At 46.2% G+C, this 18,800-nt stretch overlaps 1 protein-coding gene across 1 annotated transcript in view; it reads left to right on the top strand.

Moving 5' to 3' along the window:
- Scaf8 (SR-related CTD associated factor 8) overlaps positions 1-18,591 on the top strand; it is a 142,223-nt gene extending 123,632 nt beyond the window's left edge. Inside the window, exon 21 of the mRNA XM_051205980.1 lies at positions 18,525-18,591. The gene's annotated coding sequence lies outside the window, so the exon portion shown is untranslated. The remainder of the gene's footprint in view (positions 1-18,524) is intronic.
- The last annotated feature ends 209 nt before the right edge of the window (positions 18,592-18,800 follow it).

Raw genomic sequence — 18,800 nt, 5'->3', positions numbered from 1 at the left:
CTTGCATTTTCCGATAGATATTTTATTAGCTCTGCTATTGCAGAGGCTGAGAAATTCCCTGCAGGAGTTTCGGCGTCTTTGTAAAAAGCCACCGCAAGAGGGCGCTCCGCACAAAGCTTTAATCCACTCGGTTCTCGCCAGACAAGATTGCAGTCCTGTGTGAGTGCAGAGGAAGTCCGCGGAACAGCCACGCTCAAAACAAAATGGAGTGCAGAAACCCCAGGGGTTGGTTTGTTTGTTATCTTTGAGTGTTAGAATTAGTTAGCTTGTTTTTTTTTTTTTTTTTTTTTTTTTTGAGACAGGGTTTCTCTGTGTAGTTTTGGCTGTCCTGGAACTCGCTCTGTAGACCAGGTTGGGCTCAAACTTAGATTCACCTGCCTCTGCCTACCAAGCCCTGGGATTAAAGGCCAGCACCACCACCTGGCAGAATTTTCTTTTCTCTCCCTTCACCCCCCTTCCCCACCCTTTCTCCCTTCCCCTCTGCTCTCCCTCTCCTATCCTTTCTTTCTGTGTACTGCAGAATGCTTCTCCGGGGCTGGAGAGATGGCTCCATGGCTAAGAATTTCCGTTGCTCTCGCAGAGAATCTGAGTTCTGTTCCCATGTCAACCCACTGATGTCAGGCATCTCACATGCATGTAATTCCAGTTCCAGGGGACCTGGCTTCCTCCACAAGCGCCTGTGCTCAACCCATACAGACAGACGGACGGACAGACAGGCACCAAAAATTAATGAGAGCGCACTTGTAAAGTGTATGACGGGAACCGAAGAACTGCCTACCCAGAGACCACAGCTCACTAGAGATGCCAGTGATAGGGACTCAGCGATCTAGGATTACGATCACGATTGCTCAAGCAAAGCCCCTTTCACCCATTCCGTGCTATAGAGCCCAGGCTGCCCTCACTCTTGTGATTTTCCCGCCTCAGCCTCCAAAGTGCTGGGACCAGAGGTGTGTACCACCACGCCCACCCTGTTCTTAAGGGCCAGGAAGGGAACACTTTTGGCTTTCCCTAATTACTCATTTAAGTGTTCTCCAACCCCCACCCCTGTGACACTCCAGAGGTGTCTGGCTAGCGCTATGGATAACTCCAAGTCCTTTTCCCTAGTCATATTCATGCCTATGAAATGTTTAGCTTACAGGGACAGTGATAGGGGATAGTCCCAAGTAATAGAATAAAATATAATCGGTTGAGTACTTGTTGAGCAGCCCAAAGTCCCGACACCATGCAAAACAGACGTAGTGACACATGCCTGTCATTGTAGCACACAAAGGAGAACCAGGACACGTTCAGGGCCACCCTCAGCTACACGAAGAGTTCAGGCCTGTCCTGGGCTACATGACATTCTGTCTCACAAAAGTAATAAATATCTCAGGAATCATCTTTGGGCATAGTGGCACTGGCCTATAATTCTAGCCTTTGGAAGGCAGAGATGGGAAGATCTCCCAGTTTGAGCCACACAGGAAAGCTGTGTCTCAAAAGAGCAAAACAAAAAAAATTATTGATGATATTTATTTTTGGTTTGGTTGTTTGCTATCTTGAACTACTCTTGACCTGGGGTAACTGTACTGCTTTCAAGTCTGTGGCTGTGATTAGGAAAGGAAGGAAGGAAGGAAAAATGGAGGGAAGGAAGGAAAGAGGGAAGGAAGAAAGGAGGGAAGGAAGGGAGAGAGGAAGGAAGGAAGGAAGAAAGGATGGAAGGAAGGGAGGGAGGAAGGAAGGAAAAATGGAGGGAAGGAAAGAGGGAAGGAAGGAAGGAGAGAAGAAAGGGAGAGAAGGAAGGAAGGAAGAAAGGAAGGAAGGGAGGGAGGAAGGAAGGAACCACTCTGGCCAAAAGCAATGTAGGGAGCAGACTTTCTTGGCTTATCCTTCCTTGCCACAGTCCGTCACTGAGGGAAACTCAAACACGATCTTGGAAGCAGGCCACTTTCCTACACATTACCTACAGCCTGAGAACTCACTCCTAGCTCAGGAGGAGGATGCTTGGTAACTTTTTCTCAGGCCACGCTTAACTAAATTTCCCATATATCTGGGGAACCCTAACCCTGGTCAGCTGGGTCCTCCTATATTAATTGATTACTGAGACTGTCCTGAAACACCAGAGACATGCCCATAGGCTAAGTGGATCTGGGAAACCCTTCAATTGAGACTCCCTCTTCCGGTGACTCTAGGTGCTGTCACGTTAACAGATAAATCTAATTAGGACAGTAACTGACATGTCCCCAGGGGACCACTGCACATCATTTAATATGTTGACACAGTGTCTTGAGGCACAGGGTACAAGGTATTTGCTTTTGTTCTTTCAAGTCTCATATTAGTTTTGGGGGGAAATGTAGAGACATAGCTTTTAAAAAAAAATGTGTGTAGAGGGAAAACAAGAATGGAATTCCAAATAATGTTTAATTCGTCTGAAGAAGAGAAGATGGGGAGGAGCAGAAAGACTTAAAATGGGTGGGATCAACAGAAAATGAATTAGGATGTCAGGCTTACATACAAACACATTGATAATTAACAGTAAATATAAATGGATTAAAACTCCTTTACTTAAAGGCAGAGATTCTAGAGCTGGGGGGGGGGGGTGGTCCAGCTAAATAATGCCTTTAAATATAAATACAAAAATATAAGTAGGTGGAGGGGATGTATGTCACAGAAAACATCGTGCAAAACAAGCATGGCGGCTCATGCATGTAATCTCAGGACTAAGGAAGCTGCAGCAAGAGAATGGCTGTGTCCTGAGAATATGTAGGTCTGCCTGAGCTAGAGGCCAAAAAAAAAAAAAGAGCTAAGACAACCAAACAAGAAAGTGTCAGTGTGTAGAGAGCTGGAGTGGCTATATAAACATATGATTAAGGAGACTTCAAGATGATCAAAGTTACCAGAGGGGAAAGTGGAGATTTCCCAAGGGCATAGGACAGTAATAAATTGATACCCCTGATAAGGGAGCTTAAGTACATTAAGGAATAGTAACAGAATTTAAGGGCATCACTGGTGAATCCACAGCCACATCCCTTTGTCGGTAATTGGTGGAAATCGTAGACCAAAACAGCATCTTCGCTCATGCAGATGAAGAGAAAGCCACAGGGAGCTGAGCTGCTGCCAGCCAATGAGCACTCAAACACAATGGGTTTTGATTTAATTTTCTCGGCTAATGAAGAGCAGTTGTCTCGGCATCCTTTGTCCCTGGAAGGACATCTTGGGATTGATTATAATTGCTGGGAGAGGGAGCCTGAGGTCTTTGTCAGGGCAAGGGAGCAGCTGAAGAGTTCACTGAAACCCTTGAGGTCAACCTCGGAGCCTAGAGAGCGGAGTAAATTGCTTCCACTTGAGGAAAGTGAGCCCCCTTAAGCTATCTCCCAGGAGCATTTTGCAAAGACTGCTCCCTGGCGCAGCAGGCTGCTTAGGGATCAGGCTCCTTGGAGGGCCCTCATACCCAGCTTTGGACTGTGGTCTTGAGGACCAAGATGACAGTTTCGGCACTGTAGGGAAGGGACACTTAACATCAAAGGCCTGTTATCTCCCAGCCATCCACTTCACCAGATTCTTCAAGGAGCCAGTTAATAGGATTACAGAAGGACAAAGGCCAACCTTGTCCTCCATGCTGTCACATCGTTCTCAGTCTCCTGGGAAGAGAATTTTTCAATTTCCTGCACTGACAGTGTTTAACATTTTTCCATGCTTGAGAAAATGATGAATTTAAATCTTGTGAGTCCCGGCAAGGAGGGGTAGTTTGCATTAAAGCATCTTTTGTTTCTTTATCAGCTAAGGTTCATGGGGCTATGGAGACCCAGCCCCTTGGACCAATTGGAAATGATCTCTCTCTCTCTCTCTCTCTCTCTCTCTCTCTCTCTCTGTGTGTGTGTGTGTGTGTAGAGACCAGAGATCAATGTTGGGTATCTTTCTAAATCACTCTCCCCTTATTTTTTGAGACAGGGTCTCTCACTGAACCTGGAGCTCACTGCTTTGGTTAGCCTGCCTGGCTAGTGAGCCCCAGGATCCTCTTGTCTCAGCCTCACCAACACTGGGAGTGTCACATCACCCAGTTTTTTATGTGGGTGCTGGGGATCCAAACTCAGACTCTTGATTTATTTATTTATTTATCTATCATATATACATTGTTCTGTCTGCATGTATCCCTTATCCCTTCAGGCCAGAAGAGGGCACCAGATCTCATTATGGATGGTTGTGAGCTATCATGTTATCATGTGGTTGCTGGGAATTGAACTCGGGACCTCTGGAAGAGCAGCCAGTGCTCTTAACCTCTGAGCCATCTCTCCAGCCCCCACCCAAACTCAGATTCTTATGCTTGCATGGTGAGGACTTTACTTACTAAGTTACTGCCCCCAGTCCTGGGAATTCTTCTCAGTTAATGTCTTCGCACTGAACTGCGCTCTCAGGGACCTACTGCCGTCCAGTTCCTCTCCAACAAAAGACAGCAAGAAAGGGAGGGAGGGAAGGAGGGAGGGAGGGAGGGAGGGAGAGTGTGGAGAGGCAGTAAGAACTTAATTTAAGTCAAGTCGCCAAAATCTTTAAATTGCATATGTTCATTGGCAAGGGAAAACATCCAAGACCAAAATGCTATATTTTATTAGTCAAGAGGCAGACATCCTAAGACGTTTTTGAACAAATGGGAAGCCATTTGTCCCAATGGATTTTCATTTTTAGATAAGTAATAGGTATTGGGGGAAAAAATCCCATACTCAGCCTGGGCAAGACTCTGAGTTGATTTAAAAAAAAAAAAAAAAATTCATCTCATAGGAGAAAGATGGAAAAAATAAAAAGCAGAACCATTTGCAGCTAACCCACAGGGAGACGGTGGGTGTGAGCACCCAGGCTCCCCTGCAGAGTTCTGCAGCACCCCTTGCCTGGACATACTTCGGGTCCCATTCTTAGGTTCCTCGTCTGCATAGTACACTTCGCTGTGGTTTCTTCATGTAAGTTACTGTTCCTACCTGATGCCACACAGAGCTTCACGTGTCCCATCTGCCACCTCTGGTCCATGTGGCAGGTCCCTCAGTGAAAGAATGAGGTCATAAAAGAGCAGAGCCCCTCCCTCCAGCCAGACGGAGGGCCTGCTGTTTGCCCCTAAAGTATAAGAGGCTGAGGTGATGATGAGAAGGCTATCATGGCATCATTTCAGAAACAATCCGACGAGCAGCCCCTGAGATGGCTCCGGAGGTAGAGGAGAGTGCCTTGGAAGCCGCAGGACCCTGTAAAGGTTGAGGGAGAACATGGACTCCACAGCTGTCCTCTGGCCTCTAGACATATTCTGTGGGAGCCAATAATAACTAAATTAAAAAATTTAAGGTGAACCCAATGACTATCTAAATGAGTTATGTCTATTGTAACAAGGCCACATGTAGAAACAGTTATAGAACACTTGCTTTGGCATGTGTGTGATGCTGGGCTCGATCCCTAGAACTAACTAAATAAACAAATACATGGATTGCATTTTTGAAACAGGAAAAACATATTTGGAGCCTATTTCAGTGTTTGTCTGAGAAGTCTTTTGTCTGTCTATCTGTCTGCTTGGAAAGGTCTTGAACTCACTACACAGCCCAAGCTGACCTTAAATGCCTACTCTCCTTAGCCTTCCAAATTCTGTGCTTGACGGCATGTGCCAACTCATCTGTTGAGCCTTGCCTTCATGTGACAGATGTACAAGTGAAAAATAAGGTGAAATACTTGTTGTCTGCATTCTCCTCGGAGGATTTATGGCATCAGAAACGACAGCATAATGGAAAAGTGCTCAGAGTCAAGGGGGATGCAGGAGTTTGCCCCTGCGGCGTTGGGGGCCTTTGTGTTCTCCTCTGGTAACTGGGGCCATCTTAAGTACTTTTCTGTTGTTAAGATAAAGACACCATGACCACTTACAGAAGGAAGGGTTTATTTAGGAGTCTGGTTCCATAGGGATAGGAGTCCTTCTCCATCACAGCGGGGAAACATGTCAGCAGGTAGCATGGTGGCTGGAACAGGAAACTGAATGCTGAGGGCTCAATTCTGAACCACAACCAGGAAGTAGAGAGAGCACTGGGAACGGTTGGGAGCCTTTGATTCCTCAAAAACACGCCCTAGTGAGGTACTTCCCCTAGCAAGGCCACACCCCTAAGCCCCCCCCAAATAGCACTACCAGCTGGGGGCCAAGCACTCCAGTGCCTGAGACTATTAGGGGTGCTTTCCTGTTCAGGTGAGAACATTGTGTAAGAACAGTACTGGACAGGTGATGGATGGGCTTTGAGGATGACCACGCAGGCAATGACCATCGTTCTAGTGACAGCCTGGACCACTTCTTCCCAATTTGTGTATAACCTCATCTTTCCCTTTGGTCCAGCTGGTTATTCCTACGGTAGCATCTTCCGTCATCCATTTTTATTTTCAATTTACCCATGAGCTATCATGATTTTCACAACTCATTATGTGCCTCCAAAATTACTTCAATTCTGTCGTGCTACCTTCCCCTTTTGGGGGGCGCGCGAGCGCTAAGTATAGAAATCAGAGCCTCCCCCACACTAAGCCAACAGTCTTCTGTCACTAAGTGACACTGTAAACTTCCTCTGTTAAAGAATGCGTGCTTTAGTCTCACTTAGCATTTTATAAAGAATGCATGCTTTAGTCTTACTTAGCATTTTATGGTGTTTTGCTTGTTTCAGACCGTCTCAAGCAGCCCAGGCTGGTCTCAGACTTGCTATATAGCCAAAGATGATCTTGAACGTCTAATCCCATTGCCTAAACCTCCCAATTGCTGAAATTCTAGGTGTGTACCAGCATGCCTGTTTGTGCAGTGCTGGGGGTCCCCAGACGCAGGCATGCTAGACAGGTACTGTCAGGTGAGCCACACCCCCAGCCCAGAGATGTTCCGTGGCCTGTCACTGAGTTCTGAGTGGCTCATTTGGGAGTTTCCTCTTACTGATGTCAGGACAGTCCTCTCTGGCTGACTTCTCTTGAGGTAGTGGGGACCTTGGGGCTTCACTCCAGTACACACCTCTAGCAAGAAGCTAGGCCTTTGTGGTTCCCAGGGTGCCTGTGTTTCTTACTTCTTTGGCTCCGGATGGAAGCCCATTTAAGAAAGAATTTTAACAACTGATTTGTTGTCGGACATGAAGCTCGAAAAGTCAGATTACCCATCGCTGCTCTTACGCTCTTATGTCTGGGGTTGGTGGCCTGATTTTTCTTCTGAGAAGGCTCATTGATGTAATCCTTAAACAATTTAAACCCACAGATTAAGAACATATGTTTCTTGCTGTCACATGCTGGGAGAGCCGGTCAGCCAGTTCTGAAGTCTGTATTTAAGAATGCCTTTAAAGCAAAATTGTAACTGTGTCGCTATATTATCTACAAATTGTATCAAATATGACTGTTGTGGTCCAGAGAGTGCCAAGGGTCACCTCAGCCTATTATTATTATTATTATTATTAATTATTATTGTTATGATGCCCTTAGGTGGTCTGCTCATTTTGCTTGTAGAGTAGTAGCCCCAGTGTGGGTGTGTAGGGGAGGGTGATAAGGTGGGGACCTACCCTCCCTCTCTGATAACAGCCTCAGAAGTCAGGAATGTACCTCAAAAGTGGGTTTTGTCAGCATGCCTTCAGCTCACCCCTTGAATCTGTTCATATTTCATCTGCTCCCTCTGGGAACACCAGTTTCAAATCTTATTATCTATAGTAGTACAGGACTTCCTCTCTTTTAAAGTCACCTCCCTCTATCTCTGGAGTGCCGGTTGGTTTTCGTGTGTGGAAACTGCTATCTGCCTTTTCTCCATCCCGAGCCCACATCATTGGAGGCTCCGATAGCATCGGCCCTTGTAGACAAAGAGGCCTGATTTGAGTTCAGAAGACGGAAAATTTCTCAATTTTCCTCAAACAGTCATATATAGTTTTGAGTATGTGTGCACGCGTGCGTGTGCGCGTACATCTGTGTGTCAGTGTGTCAGTGCATACACCAGTGTGTGTACAAGTGTGTATATTGTTCTTCAGGTGTTGTCTAGACTTTTTGTTTCGTTTGGGGTGTGTGTGTGTGTGAGTGTGTGGGTCTGTGTGAGTGTGTGTGTGTGTGTGAGTGTGTGAGTGTGTGAGTGTGTGAGTAGACTTTTTGTTTCGTTTGGGGTGTGTGTGTGTGTGAGTGTGTGTGAGTGTGTGGGTGTGGGTGTGTGTGTGTGTGTGAGAGAGAGTGTGTGTGTGTGTGTGGTTTGTATTTTGCTTGTATTTTGTTTTGGTTTTCTTCAGGTTCCTCACCGGCCTGCAGCTTAGGCTGGTCAAGTAAGCCTCAGTGGAGGGATTGTAAATGTGAACTAACACACCGAGATTTAAAAAAAAGAAAAGGAAAGGAAAATATGGGTTCTGGATGTTTAATTCAGCTCTTTGTGCTTAAACGACATACATTTTATTGCCTCACCCACCTTTCCAGCCCCAGAAATGGTTGTGTGTTTTTTTTTTTAATTTTGTATCTTATTTTATGTATATGCATGTTTTGCCTGTATGTATGCTTGGTGCCTTCAGAAGACAGAAGAGGGCGCTGGATCTCTTGGAGCTGATGTTACAGATGATCACGAGCTGCCATGAAGGTGCTGGGAACCAAGCCCACATCCTCCAGAAAGGCAATCAGGTTCCTAACCACTGAGCTATCCATCCAACTTAGTTTCTGATGGCATGTAGCTGGTCTTCTTTGTTGGTTGAAGTACAGGCCCGCAACCTTGTGATTGTTGAAAAAGGGTTAAGTGTCACACACAGAGCTGTGGTGTAAGTGAAAAAAACGTAACAGATCCAAAGCTCATAACCTACTCCAAATCAGACGCCCCTCTTTAATGGGACCATTGCAGGCATGCCAAGTGCTACAGCTAGTCAATTGTGTACATCTGGTAAAACTTTTCATACCAGCTAAGGTTTGCAGCAATGTGATTTTAATTACAGACAGATTGGATAGCTGGAAGAAAGCACGGGAGTTAAATGGAGAGTGAAGTTAGACACAAGCCCTTTCATAAGTTGTCCTGCTTTGGTTAGGAGGGACATCAGGGAAGATGTGTGTACTAGGGAGCTCTGGAGGTGGGCAGTGATTAGATGCCTTTAGAAGCCCACACTTGCTGATGCCTGTCTCCTTACCTTGGTCCTTGGGAGCACAGGTGTCTCTGCCAGGCAGAATTGCTCGGGTCAGACCGAATTTGCTTTGAAGACTTGTAGAAATGGATAGGCAGAGGCGGAGCTCTGAGTCTTTCCCCCTAAGCGGACTTTAGGACTTTATCAGGCGAGCAAGCTCTTGCTTCTCTATGGCCCACTTCACATAAAGACTTAAGTGATACCACTAACTCCGTTTGAGCAGAGGCACAGGAAGCCAACTGCATCAGGATCTGAAATGCCTGTTCCTCTGCCTGGAGCACAGGGAAGCCTGTCCCGTAGGGGGCTGGGGGAGCATCACTGGGGAATGTGTGTCCCCAGCAGCACAGCAAAGCTGTAGTTTTCTTCAGAACTCTCTGGAAGGGTTCTTAAGTCATCTTTCTCTGTGTGAACTGAAGCTACAACCCCCACCCCACCCCACCCCACCCATTACCTAGTGTTTGTTTACTGAAGGGAGCTTTCAGTCTTTACAAAAGCTGACCCAAATGCCAGCTCTGCCCACACAGTCTCCTGGAGGAGAAAATGGATTTAGCTTAGGACATATATAAGATGGCATCTGCTTCTGCAGAGCCCACCCTGATGCCCCTTCTGACCTTTGCCAGGAGAGGGGCAAGCATGTAGTATGTGATTTTACTGGAGTAGAGCCGGTAGTGAACCCCTGGAGTGTCAAGGGTTCCCTCCCAGTGTTCCCGGGACCCCCCCCCCCATTGCCTGGTAGATGAGCCAAAGGATCCCATTTGCTGACGAGGGAACTTTTCTTACCTACCATGGTGTTTGGCCAAGGAGACCATAGGCAGCCTGCCCCTTGAGTCCTTGGCCTATCTAGATGGCTGCCGCAGGAGTGGTAATGTCTCCTTCCATAGTCATCCTCCTCTCTGCTGAGTATTTATGTGGAGACCACAATCTCCAGGCATGGGTTCTCTATAGTTTGTGTTTTGGCTTCGGTCATTCATCCTGGGGTAGCCTCTTTACCCCGCAGGGACTTACAGGCATTGTTTAAGCAAACAACCACCAATCGATTTCACTCCCCGCCTTAGTCAGTGCTGTGAGATGAAACATTGTGACTAAAAGCAAGTTGGGGAAGAAAGGGTTTATTTGGCTTACACCTCCATAGCACTGTGTCAAAAGAGGTCAGGGCAGGATCTCAGAAAGGGAAGGAGCTGATGCAGAGGTCATGGAGGGGTGCTGCTCACTGGCTTGCTCAGCTTGCTTTCCTATAGAAGCCAGAACAATCAGCCAGTGTGGTACCACCCACAATGGCTGGGCCCTCTCTTATCAAATCACCAATTGAGAAGATGCTCTCCAGGCTTGCCTACAGCCCAGTCCTATGGAGGCATTTTCTCTGTTGAGGATCGCTCCCCTCAGATGCTCAAGCTTGTGTCAAGTTGACATAGGACTAGCCAGCACAGTCACTTTGTAGCTATGGGTTGTAGTGTGTCCCTTCGGGGGATATGGCAGAACTATCGGTTGTAGGCTCTGAAAACAATTTTCTTGAGGGCAGTTTCCGTATCTTAAGTGCTTCTCTAGTCTGGGCTAAGTGAGGAAACTGGCATCGACTTCGCTTATTTGAAATGGATTTTTAAAAAATACACTGTTTAGTCATGCGTTCAAATATATATAAAAGTGACCTCTCCTGATCATACAAATTAGCTTCTTCCTCTTTAAAAAGGTGTGAATACATAGGAGAAAGAAGCCGCTTATTTAGAGCACAGATTCTTGTCTTTTCCACCTGTGTTCTAGTGGCCTTAGCATGCTGGTCCCAGGCTGAGTTAAGTCTCAGGTAGACTCTTTCACCAAACCCAGATTCTAGAGAAACCGTCTTCTGCCTTCTGAGGAAGGGGACAGGCTCACAGGGGTGAGATATATAGACAGTGATGGCTTTGGGTATAACCTGTTTGCGTGCCAGATCATGTGGCAGGAGCTGAAGGCGTGACTAATTAGAATACAGGGTCTGCTCCAGTGTGCTTGGAATTATGGACATGTAAAGAGATAATTATGAACTACCGATTGTATTTGCCATAATAGGGGTGTACCCCAGGAACAAGCATTCTCTTGACAGGGACATAGAGAAAGTCCCCTAAGCCTCAGAGATGAGGCAATGATCTATAAATATTAAAAATTCGGAGAGGTCACTGGGAAGGGGCTGAGAACACTTGCTGCTCTTCCGGAAGACCTGAATTTGGTTCCTAGAGGCCACATCACAGCTCACAACCATCTGTAAACTTCAGTTCCAAAGGACTCACTGGGAGAGGTTCTAGCTTCCGTGGGCACTTAGGCATGCATAGGGTACACATAATTGCAAGCAAAAACATTCGTACATGTAAAATAAAGCCAAATGTTTTCCTAGATAAATCTGGGGTTGGGGAGATGGTTTAGTGGCTAAAAATGCTTGTGGTAAAATTTCAGGTCCTGCGTACCTATGGAAATAAAGAAAGGAGACAGAGAGAGAGAGAGAGAGAGAGAGAGAGAGAGAGAGAGAGAGAGAGAGAGAGAAGGGAGCCTAGTATGGTAGCATGTTCCTATAATCTCAACAGTGAGGAGGCTTGGAGACTCACAGGTTGTGCCCTGCACACCTCTAGGGGGCAGCACTAATCACATCACTAGGTCACCTCCTAAAGCTGCTGAGGCTTTTCATTGTGTCCTGCAGCTCAACATCTGGGCAGTTGCTTTTAGTAACAAACAAAGGCATTGGTGATGGAAGAGCGATAGATTTGGAAAGGGTTGTCCTCTGGTGGGATTGTTCCGTAGCTTAGGAGGGGCCAGGTGGTGTCTTTTCATGTTGAAAATAACAGAAACTTTTCTTCTTCTCCTTCTTTCTTTCCCTCCTCCCTTCCCTACTCCGTCATTCTCTTTCTACGATTTCTTTTGTATTTTATATAAATCAACTACGTGTATAGGTGTGTGTGTGTGTGTGTGTGTACGAAGGTGCTGATGAACTGCTCAGTGTAGGTGCTGGGAACTGAATGGGGGGGTGTCTCTGGATGAGCAGCCCATGTTTTAACCACTGAACCATCTCTCCAGCCTCCTTCTTCCCTCCCTCTCCCCAACTCTTTCTGCCCCCATCTCTTCTCTCCCTATGAGATCTTGCTCTTTTGCCCAGGTTGCCTAGAACTCCTGGACTCAAGTCATTCCCACTGTTTCAGCCCTTCTAAGCAGCTGGGATTGAGGGCATATCCCACTGCTACAACTCCCCAACTCCCCGCCCCATCCCATGCCCACCTCTCAGGGAAGGGTTCCCACTCTGTGGCTCAGGCTGAACTCTACTCACTTCCTATTGGCTTTGAACTGTCAGTGAATCCCCTGCCTCTCCCCCGAGTCCCGGGTTTACAGGCCTTGTGTTTCTCTTCGAGAGCCCTTGAGAAATTGTGTTTTTACGTCATCTCCTGACAGCGATAGGGGTTTTTGTTGGTGATGCTAGCAGGTTGCATCTCCCATGGCATGTGACGCAAAAAGACGCAAGGGCCCCGCCACTAGAATGGACCGATCTGTGAAAGTGGATGGAGAAATGAGCAACCCTTTATTCACAACCGTCACATACTGCATTTTGCTCACATGCTTCGGGGGAAAGGTCTCCAAAATGTGGGGGCCCACAGAATTTAGGTTTGGCTTGCTCGCTGTTGCAGCCTGCTGTGGCTGAGGTTCCTAAACCATCCTGGAATTTCTCAGCAAGCCAAGATAGAGCTTGGAGGATGCAAGAGGCCCTAGAGAATAGGTCAGAGCCCAGTGTCTTCCTGGATGTCACACTGCCATGGGCTAAGGGAAGGGAAAGAGTCCTTGTTGACTTCAGGATAGCAGCTTTGCCTTTGCCTTGTAGACAAGCTCCAGACCCTTTGTCCCCGGGGACGAAGTTGCCAAACTTTGGGCCGGAATGGGGCCTGGCACAGGCAGCTAGTTCACAATACATTGCTTGTCTCCACCCTCTTCGTCTAGTGGAAACATGTCAGGCTGCCTCCCAAAGGCTCTGCATTTATTTGAAAGAACGTTAGAAAGGAAATCTATCGCTTACCATCTTCCTCCCTCTTTGGGAGTGTTTATTGTGATTGGAGATCATTTTGGTCCACATGGCTGTGGCTTTTGCACTCTGTCTTTGTGCTCCTATGTTATAGAGCTCTGGGAGAAAATAAACAGAAAGGGCCGGTTTTCACCCTGTGATGGAAGAAGGAGAGAGGTTGGACTCTGGAGAGCTGGAGTTGCATAGCCAGGTTCTGCCTTGGCTGTGGGCTTGCTTTTCTCACCCTGGAGTCTGGCCAGGAGGTACTGGGAGGCCATGGCTATCGGGGGTTGGGCGCACAGGGGCCATGTCCAGCAAGCAGTTGCGAGTTGGCCTGCGATTGGAAGAGTTTACCTGGGGTCTCTCTCAGCCGTTTCTGCTGGAAGAAGAAATTCTGAACGGCTCTGAACTAGAGCAGAACCTAAGAACAGGGCTGGGGAAAGGGCTCAGTGGGTACACACTGGCTGCACAAGGATGAGGACCTCAGTTTGGGTCCCCAGCACCCACACAAAAAGCCAGAGCACCCCCACAATGTGCCTGTAACCCTAGTACTGGGGAAACAGAGACAGGCAGAGGCTGGCTGGCCAGCGAGTCCAGCCAAACCAGCACGCTCTCCAGTCTTTGAGAGACTCTGTCTCAAAAATAAAAGACGGCAGGGATGGAGGAAGACATCTCATTATCTACACTTGAGGAAATGCAGGGTATACATACATTCACCCCTCCCCCACACATGCCATACATGGGCACACACACACACACACACACAAGCACACACAAGCAAGAAAACTAAAAACATTTAAACACCAGACTTTTAGTCCCTAAGCTATAGGGCGGCTGTCTCTTGGAACAGTACATTACACACCCCTGCTATCTAAGCCGTGCACCTGCTGAAGGAGGAAGAGCGGCTCCTGCTAGGGTAACAGAGCTCACAATGACCACACCCCTGGCCACGTAGCCCATCTCTTGCCAAATGAAGGGAAAGAGCTCATTTAATTTAGTTGGTCCTAGCAGGTCTGGAAATAGCAAGCGACCCATCCCCATATTGCTGGTTCCTTATTTGAAACCAATGACACCCTCTTGTAGATCCCTTTCGTTTAAGAGGAAAGCCCACAGTGTATGTTTGCGATGCATCATGATAGACAAACACCAGTCAAGCCAACAAGAGTGCACTCTCCAGTCCAACCCTAACCCTAACCCAGTTCCCCACCCCCAAGCACTCCCCAGCCACCCATTTTCTCTCTTCCTGTGGCCCCCAATTCCCTGTTTCCCCCTTAGCGGCCTTAGCACCCCAGTGTGCATTGCTGCCTTCCAAAACTTAACCTTACCCACTGCAAAATTCCTATTGGGGCTGAGGGTGTAGCTAAGTTGTCAAGTAGCATTCAGCAAGTTTGAGGGCCGAGACTGAGTCCTCAACGCCAAAGTAAAGAAAGATCCAGAAAACACAGAGCTCACTCTTCTGTTCATTTTATTCCTGCAAATGTCTTTTTACGCTTTTCTATTTCCTGTTGAACAGCCTGTAGGTAAACTTAGAGAAGTATTTGGTTACATCCTACCAACCAATAGACTCATGTTTTCTTTCATTTAATGTAATCTTACTGTTTTTATTTTAGTTACTATGTCACATATGCTATCCACAATTTTGAGATTCTCGAACAATCTTTATTTACTTATTTATAGCTTACATGCATGAGTGTTTTGCCTGTGTGTGTGTGTCTATGGACCATGAGCGTACAGTGCCTGTGGAGGCCAGATGATCAAATCAGCTCTTCTGGGACTGGAGTTATAGATAGTTGTTAATTGCCACGTGGGTGCTGGGAACTGAACCAGGTCCTCTGAAGAGCAGCCAGTGCTCTGAACTGCTGAGTCATCTCTTCAGTCCTACTTTTGAGACTTACACTAACAGAGTTTATCACCTAATCTCAAGCGAAACAGCGAGACCTAAACACCCTTAAACTGTAAAGGAGCAGATGAATTCCTTTTGAGTCTAGACTGACAGTGAGGGGTGAGACTTGCTGGCCCTCAGAAAAGACCTCCAGTCCGGGGAGACCTTTGATTTTGTGACATGCATGCTTATAAGAAACACTGGCATCATCTTCCGTGTTACCTCTTACAAAGAACAGAAAACAGCCTGTCAATCTAGAAGAAACAGCAGAACTCTCATGAGCTCATGAGCAAGTTTAGGTTTTGGAGAACCGAGACCTGTTCTGAGATCTAGGTGGGTCATGAATCCCCTTCTCATGTCTCTTCTCCGCTAAGATGAAGATGATATGAGCAATCTACTAACCCAAGTCCACGTGCACTTTGGCTATGGAGGTCAACTGTATATGTAACTCTCTGCTGTATTGCCAAACCAGGACCCTTGGCCTAAAAATAATTATAGTGTGGTCCAGATGTGGTACGGTCACACCTGTAATCCCAGCACTTTGGAGGCTAAGGTGGGGGTAGGGTGGCAGGGGTTGGGGGAGTGGGGGGGGGGTTGAGGGAGGTTGGGGGGGCTCCAAGGTTGAGGCTAGTCTGCAATATAATGTGGCTCTACAAATCAGTTGGCAAATGAATGAATAAAGACTAAAGATGTGTGAAAATTATAAGCTCAAAAAACATCAAGTGCAGGTTCCTCTTTCATGGGAACCAGTGCTTTCAAAATTCACATAATTTATTAATATAAATAATAATAGACAGTAATCCTTAAAATGGTGGTTATAGACTTAGACTCCTTTTGGTTCATAAAATACTTTTTTTTACTAAATTGATGAAATTACTAAATTTCTTTTAATACTTCCTTTTATTTTTAATTATGCGTGTATGTGTGTGTGTGTGTGTGTGTGTGTGTACATGCACATGAGTGTAGGTGACACTTGAGGTTAGAGGTGTCAAATCCCTCTGGAGTTAGTTATAGGGCAGTTATTAGCTGTGTGATGTGGATGCTGGGTTGAACTCAGGTCTCCTGGAAGAGCAGGTTGAAGGAAAAGGGGAACCCCAACTCTTGTGGGAGGAGTCTGTCTTAGTTAGGGTTACTATTGCTGTGATGAATCCTCATCAAAGAAAGTCAGGGCAGCAGCTCAAACACGTCAGGAACCTGGAGGCAGGGGCTGAGGCAGAGGCCATGAAGGGTTGCTGCTTACTGGCTTGCTTCTCTTGGCTTGCTCAGTCTGCTTTTTTATAGACCCCAGGGCCATCAACACATAATGGTACCCACCCACATTGGGCTAGGCCCTCCCTCATTAATCCCTAATCAAGAAAATGCTCGTTTAATGTAGGCTGATATTATAGAGGCATTTTCCCAATTGGGGACCCCTCCTCTCTGGTGACTATAGCTTGTGTCAAGTTGACATAGAACCAGCCAGAACAATGTCCTAGCCCTGCAATTTATTAAGAGTGCTTCTCAGCCCTGAGCATCTCAACCTTGGTGAGGAACAAGCTGTAGCCAGCTTATTGTGGATCTCCATGCTGCTTCAGACAGACACTGGTTCCTCTGCACTCACCGTTTTATATGAACCTCTAGGAAATCGGTGGCCATTTTGTATTAAACTCAGCAGCCTTCGCGCGTTTTCCATCATGACCTATGAATATATTTTATACTGCATAGCAGTATATACAGGCTGGTAAATAACAGAGAAATTTCCATAAGTTTCCTTGCTGTTACTTCATTTGGGCTGTTTTCTAATGGAACTTGGAATCCTCCTGCCTTGGCCTCTAAAACACTAAGCTAACAGTATCATGGCATTGCACACCTCATCTGGTTTTGGTGGAGAAGGCCTAAATCTCATTTGGGGAAGCTGAGGCAGGAGGATTTCAAGTTCAAAGCCCTCCTTGAATTACAGAGTTTGTTCAAAGCCACCCTGGGCAATTTAGCGAGACCCTGTCTCAAAATGAAAAGTAAAAATAGGGCTGGGGTCATAGTTCAGTGGTAGAACACTTGCCTTACATGCACAGTCTGCAGTACTGAGGGGAAGGGAAAAAAAAAAAGATCCAGTTTAAAAAGTACCATGTCCTTTTTAAATGTCAGAAACTGGAGATTGAACAGTAGAGTTCTATTTAAGTTACCTAATTCCACTCCCCGGCCCACATTACATTGTGAGCTCACTGCAGGGACCGAGTAGGTGCTATGTACACAAAGGGACAATTAGCACATTTTCTGACTGCACATGCTCAGAGAGAAGAGCTGAGCCAAAGAGCACAGCTTCTCTGGTCCTTTGTGATTTTATGTGTAAAATGGAGACATGCTGTGCACACTTCATGGGAGACTGAGAGCAGTGTGTGAGGTCTCGTGTTTGAAATAGAGAGCCTGGAGCCTGGCACCCGCAGATGCTTGTGCGCTATACATCTCCTCTGGTTTCTTCCAGCCAGATCTCTAATTGACTGGCCCCGCAGTGCAGCGCCTCTGAGAGGGATGGACTCTATTAGGCCAAAGCCCCAACCAGCTCAAGCGCTAAGACTTTCTGAGGTGGCAGGAAGCAAATTGCTCTTTGGGGACATGTCAACCTTTGTCTGAAAAGATGGGACTGCCCTGGGGGACCTTTTTATTAAACCCTGAAGGGCTCATTTTTCTAGGAAATACAGAGACTTGGGCTTATTATTAGAAAATCACTTCCATATTTAGAGAGATTATTAAATAAGTTTTAAATCAACATGAATCTCAGAAATTTTCTAGATCAAAAGCCTTGTAAAGGTACAGTTATTTACCATTTCACAGGAAGAACTCTGGTAACCGAACTTTGGAATTGACTGAAAACTGGCTGGTATACCAAGGAGTGTCCTGCACAAAATTCTGAACTTCCAAGGAGAGACTTGGGGTGTCCTTCATTTTACGTTCACCAGAGCACATCCCAACAATAGTTTCCTCAGGTTCCCATTGTCAACCTTGGTTTTCCATGGCTGTTTCTCACTACTAGAGTATAGGAAAGATACATTATAACCATTTCCCACCACCATTGCACTGGAAGGATACACTGTAACCATTGCTCACCACTGATTAGGAAAGATACACTGTAACTACTTCTCACCACTGAATAGGAAAGATACATTGTAACCATTTCTCACTGCTGATTAGGAAAGATACACTGTAACCATTTCTCACCACTGATTAGGTAAGATACACTGTAACCATTTCTCACCACTGAATAGGAAAGATACATTGTAACCATTTCTCACAGCTGATTAGGAAGAATATACTGTAACCATTTCTCACTACCATTGTGTATGAAGGACACATTGTAACCATTTCTACCACCACTGCCATTGAAAGGGATACTTTCTGTTTACCTGAGTAGGAGAAACCTCAAATAGAGAACTTTTGTAGGTATCATCACAGACTTTCATTCTGAATTGTACTTCACCTTGCCCATGAAATGTGAGTGTTTCATTTAATGCCGTGTGAATTGAGATAGTTCACTATTATTAATTTAATGAGTCTGTTTGTTGCTTTCTTTCAGGATAGAAGGATCCAGAGCATCTATGCCTCCAGGAGGATGTGGATGTGATGTTGTTCACCTTCAGCAGCCTGTCTGCAGTTGGAGGTCAGTAGTGATTCCTATTTGCCTTTAAGAGCCCTTAGTGAGAAGGCTGGCCTGAGGGGAGGGCCAGAGCCACACCTTCATCTGGCCCACTGTAGGATTCTTTTTCTCACCACTGTGACCAGATGTCTGGCATAAGAATTTAAAGGAAGGGAGGTTTATTTTGGCTCATGTCTTCAGGGGATAGTCCATACC

The sequence above is a fragment of the Phodopus roborovskii genome, unplaced genomic scaffold (assembly GCF_943737965.1).
Source record: "Phodopus roborovskii unplaced genomic scaffold, PHOROB, whole genome shotgun sequence".
Taxonomy (NCBI): Eukaryota; Metazoa; Chordata; class Mammalia; order Rodentia; family Cricetidae; genus Phodopus; species Phodopus roborovskii.
Note: the sequence above shows the minus strand (reverse complement) of the source record. Positions and strands in the feature narration are given on the sequence as shown.